An 8,664-nucleotide genomic window follows, 5' to 3' on the forward strand; every position below is an offset into this window, starting at 1 on the left:
ACACTAAACATTTCACTTCAATAGAAAACAAAGTCTACACTGCTGCCTGCTACACTGTCTTACTCACCACTTCTTCTATCTTTACACGTGTGCGTCATTAAAACCCACCAAAAGTGTCACAGGGAAAAAGCTAATACTCTAACCACTCTCCTTCCTTAACTTCCCCTCCTCCCCAAAATTCATATGTATATATTTTTACACATTTCCAAGCAACATTTCTTTCTAATAGCAAGGAGCATCCCACTCCAATTCAGCGGGCAGCTTGTGCCCAGCTCGTTTCCCCTCCAGTTTTGACAACAGCTGCCAAAGCATTTTACAAACAATACCGATTAACTGCAAATGGCGTTTGAACAAATGAAATCCCACTGGCGGAGATGGCAGCTCCAGCAATTCGCAGAGTCCGGGAAACCCCTGTCTCCTCTCGAGAGCAGTTCCTGGAGCCAGTGTGTTTGGAGGGCCCCCAGCCCAGGAGCAGTTACATCCCCTAACGTAGGGGCAGATGCTCTCGCCATGTGGGTCGCGGCGGGGAAATCAGGGCGACCCGTGAAACAGGAGGCTCTATCCCCCCCGCCCCAGCTGGGGATCTGCCCGCCTCCCCCCGGCACGCATCGCCCAGCCCCGCTCCCAGCCAGCGTTACCTGCCGCTATGCGCCCCCGTGGGCGGCAGGGCTCCAGTGAGCGGGGCGCCGGCCGGGCACATCGACAGCGCTGAGCTCCAGCTGGTAACTCCGCGAGAGGCGGAAGAGCAGGTAGCTCCGGGTGCCTGAGCAGCCGCCCCGGGGGTGGTGACGCACCCGCAGGGAGGGAGGCGGGGCCGGCCTGACAGAGTTTCTATTTCACTTGCCGGAACCCGAAAGAGAAAAGCCAGCGCGTCGGGAAACCGGCGGAAAATCCGCCGCTGCAGCCGCCTCCCACCTGAGCTCTGCTGGGGAAGAAGGGTCTTTCCTAGCCCCGAGGAGGGGTCCGCGGGGCCACAGCGCTACCTTTTCTGGGCAACGCATGGCAGGAGCAAAGTCTCCCGTTCCCTCCCGATACATAACGTGCAAGAGAGCTGCAGCGATGGTTTCTCTGTGCAACCCTAAGAACACCGTCCCGACCCCCACCCCGGGGCAATGCAAGAGGGCTGATGGGAGAGGGAGTGTTCCTGACTCCGGGCCGGTGCAATGCAAGAGGGCTGATGGGGGCGGAAGTGCATTTTCCCGACCCCCACCCTGGTGCAATGCAAGAGGGCTGATGGGAGAGTGGAAGTGTATTTTCCCGATCCCCACCACGGTGCAATGCAGGGGAGAAGGAAGGAGGTTAGTCGTGGGATGTGAACGTGAGGCTAGCTACCTCCCCCCCCCCCCCCCCGTTTCCACACTGGAAAGTGCAGATTGTTCTTGGCTTTTGCTGACCCAGTTACCAGAAGTCCCCGCCCAACTGCCCGGCCGCCAGCCTATTTCGCAATGCCCGTCCCCGTATGATACAAACGAGGAGGAGGCCTTTCGGGGATCCATCATATACATGGCGACCAAATAGGCCAGGGCTCCAGCCTCGGGGAGCACCTAGGTCTGCAGAGCCTAAACAGCATAACCCGGCAGCTCCTCTCCAGCGCCCCTAGCTCACAGAACTCCAGCCAAGCCTCTCCACGCAGATTACGAATTAAGTCTCACAACCCCCTATGAGAGGCATCCAGTATTGCCAACCCTAAATGTTTAAACATCATGAATCAGACACAGCAAAAATCATGAGATTGACTTTAAAACCAGGAGATTATGTAAAAATAATAGATTTGCTCTTCTTTTTATTTGCCTTCTGCTTATTGAGCCTTTAGGGTGCACTGGAGTCACATTTTCTCCACAGCCATGAGGGCTAGAAACTTAGTTTCTCTTTAAGAATGAAGGCTGAAATCATCACATATCCACTTGACTCTAGGAAGCTGGTGCTTTAAGGAAAACAATAATTATCATGAGAATTGGCAACCATTTCGCTTACCACTGAAATGCAGTCACCTATTGGTGGACCAGAGGTGCCGTTTAAAAGCAAGAGGCTGGCACACTTAGAGCAGGCTCTGACTACCCTCTTTAGCTGGAACTGCTGATTGAGACAGGCACTGTAAAGAACTTAGAACCTGGTGGAGGCCCTGGGGTGAACAACCTTTACTCTTGGAAAGGGTCACGAGAGTTGGAATCACTACAAATGTTCAGGACTACAGTTTTACATCTCATCCAAACATAGGCAACGCGTAGAGGGGCCATGCAGCATCAAGTGCCCCCCAGATTTCTGCTCAGCCCGCAGGGGGGAGGTGGGAAGGGCTCTATCCTTCTGCTGCGCCTCCCCCGCAGGCTTGTTCAGCTCCTGTCCCTGGCAGCTGGGCCTGGGTGGGGAGCACAACCAGCCACTTCTCAGGCTGCCTAAGGGCGGCCACTGCTTTCTGCAGCGCGGTGACTGCCTGCGAGAACCCAGCGGGGGAGGCGGCTTGGGCCTGGTTGCCGCAGACAGGGGACAAGTGAGCCAGAGCCCCCCTCTCCCCACACGTTTCCGACCTGCTCAGACCCTGTCTCTGGCAGCCGGGCCTGGGCAGTGAGCGAAGGGGGTGGGCCGCTGCCGCCTTCCTAGCCAGGCTCTCTCAGACAGCTGTCATGCTGCACAGGGTCAGCGACCAGGAACGGCCATCTTCAGACAGCGTAAGAGGTGGCTCCCTCCTGTTCCCCACCCAGGCTCTGCTGCCAGCGAAAGTGGCCAAATATGCCGGGGGGGCAGAGGCACAACGGGAGAAGGACAGAGCCCTCCTTCACAGGTAACTCTGGTGGGGTGGGGAAAGTGCAGCAGGCCTGGGCTGGGCACAGGGGTTGCTACGGATGGTACCGGGAGCAGGTTCCTTGGCTTCTGCTCAGCCGGCGGTAAGGGCATTGCCCATGCCTCTCCCTCTGCTGAGGTGTCCAAGATCTCTAGGCAGACCCTGGTGCTGTGAGTCTCCCTGGGCCAGGGCTGGCCCCAGCCGGGTGCAAAGGCACATGCTTCCTGCTCCTGCAGCCCCAGCTCCCCAGGAGCTGGTGGAATTGGCAGCTCTGGCCCAGAGAAGTGGGGCTGGAAGTTCCTCCCAGAGGTGACGTGGGGGGGTTACATGTCCCCCCCCCTTTACATTGTGCCCCCCCAGTTACCAGGAGGCACCAGTTGTCTATGCATCCAAAAGGCAACAGCTCCAGCAGCATAGCTCCATCTAACACTCTGTTCCAGTAAATTAGCACTTGTTTAGTTAGAGGCAAGAGACATCCTCCAGAATTACAGACTGCCACCTAGTGAGCACCTAAATCACTTCCTGCAACACTCAGGTGTCCTCTAAGACAGTGGTTCTCAACCAGAGGTACATGTACCTCTGGGGCACACAGAGGTCTTCCAGGAGGTACATCAACTCATCTAGATATTGCCTAGTTTTACAACAAGCTACATAAAAAGCACTAGTGAAGTCAATACAAACTAAAATTTCATACAATAACATGTTTATGTAAGCAGAGTCAGGATGAGCTCCACCCTGACATCTGGTGGTGAGGTGTGGCAAGTTGTGGAAAAGAACTTCAGGGGCTGACCTCATTTGCATAGGCACACCCACCCCCTTTGGCTGCTGTGGGATCCCCAGTGTCTCTGTTATTGGGGCAGGAAGAATAAATTGTTATTACCCTGATTATGGGAATCAAGGACAGTGGAACTGCACTTGGCCTTTTGTCATGATGGAGGGACTCACCATCAACTAAGTAGCACTCGCTAGGCAAGGGACATGGGTTCCAAAACTCTGTGAATTGAGAGAGAGGCTAGGAACAGGTATTAATGCTTGGTAGCATGGCCCCCTTGGTGAGGGCCTTACATGCTAATTACACTGCCTCCTCTCTCCAGTGTGGAATATTGGAGCTAATTTTGATTCTATTAGGAGTCTAGTTACAGGCTGCTGAGCTGAATTCACTTTGGGCTAATGGTGTACTAGCAGTGAGGCTTCCCTACTACAAGCTGAAATCACTGAGTGTTGTGTTAAGTAGTGGGGGAGCCTGAAGCTATATGGTAGAGCAGTTTGCGGGGCGGTGAGCGGAGTGGCTGGCGGAGTGGAGCCCCATGGAGAAGTGGGGCCATCAGTGTTGGACCATGTAAGATGCCCCTTAACACCCCCCCGCCCAATCTCCACCCAGGTTGGGAGGTAAAACTCTGCAGATAAACTTTTGAACTCTGGGGCTGCCCTGACCAAGGACAGAGACTTTTGGGTCATTGGACTTTTGGGACTTTGGGTGATTTTGGGTTGCTGGACTCAAGAACCAAAGGGAAAGGACATGCCCCAAATTTGCTTGGGGTGGGTTTTGCTCATGGGTTATGTTATGAATCCTGTTGGTGGTGTTTCCCCAACATAATGCCACATTGTTTCTCTCTGTTATTAAAAGGCTTTTTGCTACACTCAGACTATGTGCTTGCGAGAGGGGAAGTATTGCCTCTTGGAGGCGCCCAGTGGGGGTGGTACATATTTGTCCCAGGTCACTGGGTGGGGGCTCGAGCCGGTTTTGCATTGTGTTATTGGAATGGAACCCCTAGATACTGAACCCGGCCCTTGTTGCTGCCAACTCTGACGGGCAGAAGGGTTACATTTATACTGCTCTATCTACTATACACTGCAATGTAAGTACTGTACAATATTTATATTGCAGTTGATTTATTTTATAATTATATGGTAAAAAAAGAGAGAGTCAGCAATTTTTCAGTAATAGTGTGCCATGCCACTTTTGTATTTTTATGTCTGATTTTGTAAGTAAGGAGTTTTTACGTGAGGCGAAACTTGGGGGTATGGAAAACAAATCAGACTCCTGAAAGGGGTACAGTAGTCTGGAAAGGTTGAAAACTACTGCTCTAAGAAGTGAGAGCTGGGGTATAGAAAAGGGTGGAGTTGCACAGAGGCTAGAAGTTGGGAGGATGAGTTTGAATAACACAGTTTCAGTGGTGGGTTATGTACCAGCTATCATGCAGCTGGACCTTAGCTATTATTCAGGAACCTGGTGGGGTTGTTAGTTTTCTTACACCCACAATTAATTTTAATTAGATCATTTTTCTTTTAGACCAGCCTCACAGGAAGAGAGGAAGAGTTCTGCTCTTAATCACCTCAGTGAATTAATGAGGAATGTGTCATAGTATTCCAGAGGAAAAACACACAGTTACTGTGTATAGGTGGAGTAAACTGAAATGTTCCTGTCACATGTAAGGACAATTCTAGAAGTAATCTTTAAAATATCTTCTTTCTTCTGTCCCGTGTCATCCTAAAACCAAGGCTAAGATTACAAAGTAATTCTTTACACTGATATGAATGTTCATCCATAAATTTCAAGGTACTATACAAAATTAGATATCTCCATTTGACAGATGGGGTAACTGAAAATGAGACTGGTGGTGTGACTTGCTCAAGGCCATGCAGTCCTATTGCTTATCCCAAGTTTCTGATCCTACATCTACTCATATGCTTAACTGTATATACCTGTGCAGAGCCAAATGAGCCCTCCAAAGAGACCTCTAAAAGATGTAACCAAGGGAAATGAATAGCTGTAACGTTTCACTATGGGTACATGTAATGGTACAGTTATACCACTGACAAAGGTAGGCATGTTGTCATGTCTGTACTGTAATAAAAGTACAGAGTCTGTATATGGACTTTACTGCAAAAAGAAAAGGAGTACTTGTGGCACTTTAGAGACTAACACATTTATTTGAGCATAAGCTTTTGTGAGCTACAGCTCACTTCATCGGATGCATTCAGTGGAAAATACAATGGGGAGATTTATATACACAGAGAACATGAAATAATGGGTGTTACCATACACACTGTAACAAGAGTGATCAGGTAACGTGAACTATTACCAGCGGGGGCGGGGACCTTTTGTAGTGATAATCAAGGTGGGCCATTTCCAGCAGTTGACAAGAACATTTGAGGAACAGCCGGGGGAGGGAATAAACATGGGGCACTGCATGGCCCCACAGTATGCCAACATTTTTATGGCTGACTTAGAACAATGCTTCCTCAGCTCTCAGCCCCTAATGCCCCTACTCTACTTGCGCTACATTGATGACATCTTCATCATTTTGGACTCATGGAAAAGAAGCCCTGGAGGAATTCCACCATGATTTCAACAATTTCCATCCCAACATCAACCTCAGCCTGGACCAATCCACACAAGAGATCCACTTCCTGAACACTACGGTGCTAATAAGTGACGGTCACATAAACACCACTCTATACCGGAAACCTACTGACTGCTATGCCTACCTACATGCCTCCAGCTTTCATTCAGACCACACCACACGATCCATTGTCTACAGCCAAGCTCTATGGTACAGCTGCATTTGCTCCAGCCCCTCAGACAGAGACAAACACCTACAAGATCTCTATCAAGCATTCTTACAACTACACTACCCACCTGCTGAAGTGAAGAAACAGATTGACAGAGCCAGAAGAGTACCCAGAAGTTACCTACTACAGGACAGGCCCAACAAAGAAAATAACAGAATGCCACTAGCCATCACCTTCAGCCCCCAAATAAAACCTCTCCAACGCATCATCAAGGATCTACAACCTATCCTGAAGAACGACACATCACTCTCACAAATCTTGAGAGACAGGCCAGTCCTTGCTTACAGACAGCCCCCCAACCTGAAGCAAATACTCGCCAGCAACCACACAACAGAACCACTAAGCCAGGAACCTATCCTGGCAACAAAGCCTGTTGCCAACTGTGTCCACAATATCTATACACGGGACATCATCACAGGGCCTAATCACATCAGCCACACTATCAGAGGCTCGTTCACCTGCACATCTACCAATGTGATATATGCCATCACGTGCCAGCAATGCCCCTCTGCTATGTACATTGACCAAACTGGACAGTCTCTACGTAAAAGAATCAGTGGACATAAATCAGACGTCAAGAATTGTAACATTCAAAAACCAGTCAGAGAACACTTCAATTTCTTTGGTCACTCGATTACAGACCTAAAAGTGGCAATTCTTCAACAAAAAAACTTCAAAAACAGACTCCAAGGAGAGACTGCTGAATTGGAATTAATTTGCAAACTGGATACAATATGTTAGGCTTGAATAAAAACTGAGAGTGGATGTGTCATTACACAAAGTAAAACTATTTCCCCATGTTTATTCCCCCCGCCCCTCTGTTCCTCAGACGTTCTTGTCAATTGCTGGAAATGGTCCACCTTGATTAGCACTACAAAAGGTCCCCCCCTCTTGCTGGTAATAGCTCACCTTACCTGATCACTCTCCTTACAGTGTTGTCGAGGACTTGAACCCCAGATGGCACGATTCGTTGTCTGCCTGGAGAGAGACAGGCAACACCAGCAAGGTCCGAACTCAAAGCTCTTTATTGAAGAGTGCACACAACAATAGAGAGCAGCCCGTCTCCAAAGAGAACCAGCCAGCCTCTAAGTAAAACTCATAGGTTTTTATAGACAGTCCCATCACATCACAGATTTATTCATAAAGCAGTCCCCCCCATATTAGTTAAAATCCTTTCTCTATATGCATGCACATCTACCCCCCTTATTGTAGATAACTTTTAGCAAATCATAGTGCTTTACTAACTTTCTTATCGGTATGGGCGTCAACCAGGAGACGAGGAGTTAAAACAGACATAACATAAGAGCAGGGAGTAGAAAACAGGGCCTCTGTATCTCAAGGACTGTTCCTAGCACATCTGGTACAAAAATGCAGGAATGCAGGCCTCCCCTTTTTTCTCACTCTCTGTAACTTAAACACATATTCCTTCATTCTACTTTCAGAGACTTTCCCAGCAGCCTCTCTTAGCCTGACTTTGGTTCGGTTGGCATAACTGCCTCCTGTTTAGCTTTTCTCACCTAACAGTGTGTATGGTAACACCCACTGTTTCATGTTCTCTGTGTATATAAATCTCCCCACTGTATTTTCCACTGAATGCATCCGATGAAGTGAGCTGTAGGTCATGAAAGCTTATGCTCATATAAATTGGTTAGTCTCTAAGGTGCCACAAGTCCTCCTTTTCTTGTTGCGGATACAGACTAACACAGCTGCTACTCTGAAACCTGACTTTACTGCAGTAGCTCACTGTGTGTGTTCACACCAATAACAAGAATAGGGAACATGCAGTATTTTATTTTGCCTTATCAAATAGTTTACTTGCAACGGGGTCCTGACTGCACCTTCCCCCAGCCTGGCTGCGTCCCAAAACCCTTGCACGGCTCGTCCCTTTTCTCTTCGGTGTCTGTCTCACACCCGCCTTTGCTTTTATGTCCCGGGAAGGAGGAGCCCGTGGGCACGGTCGCACGAGGCAGTCTCAGGCTGCCCTCCCCGCTGCCCACGGGAGGATATGCACGTGGGTTACTGTTTGCAGGACTGGGACCTCCGCTTGTGCCTCCGGCCGGGGGCTGCACGGCAGCCAGGAGCCCCTTGGAGCGCCTCCTTCAGCCGAAACGCGTGTTTCCAAGCTCGGCTCACGCCAGGGCTCTCGCACAGCGGCGGCAACGCGCCGTGCATGAAAGGGAGGAGCGGCTCTTTGATATTAGGTGCGCGCTACACCACTTAATGCGGAGCGAGCGCTGGACGCGCTGCGGAGCGCGCTGGCGGCGCCGGGGACCCCGCCTGCGGGATGCTGAGCGCCCCCGGGAGCAGGG

General features: G+C 50.2%; 1 protein-coding gene across 3 annotated transcripts in view; it reads right to left on the bottom strand.

Moving 5' to 3' along the window:
* MAP3K8 (mitogen-activated protein kinase kinase kinase 8) overlaps window positions 1–8,548 on the bottom strand; it is a 34,072-nt gene extending 25,524 nt beyond the window's left edge. Inside the window, exon 1 of one of the 3 annotated variants that reach the window (XM_074946151.1) lies at window positions 8,171–8,548. The gene's annotated coding sequence lies outside the window, so the exon portion shown is untranslated. Of the gene's footprint in view, window positions 1–638; window positions 883–915; window positions 1,045–8,170 lie in introns of those variants that run through there. The other 2 variants (XM_074946152.1, XM_074946150.1) reach the window with 2 other exon arrangements.
* Between the last annotated feature and the right edge of the window lie 116 nt (window positions 8,549–8,664).

Source organism: Natator depressus, chromosome 2 (assembly GCF_965152275.1).
Source record: "Natator depressus isolate rNatDep1 chromosome 2, rNatDep2.hap1, whole genome shotgun sequence".
In the NCBI taxonomy this organism is placed as follows: domain Eukaryota; kingdom Metazoa; phylum Chordata; order Testudines; family Cheloniidae; genus Natator; species Natator depressus.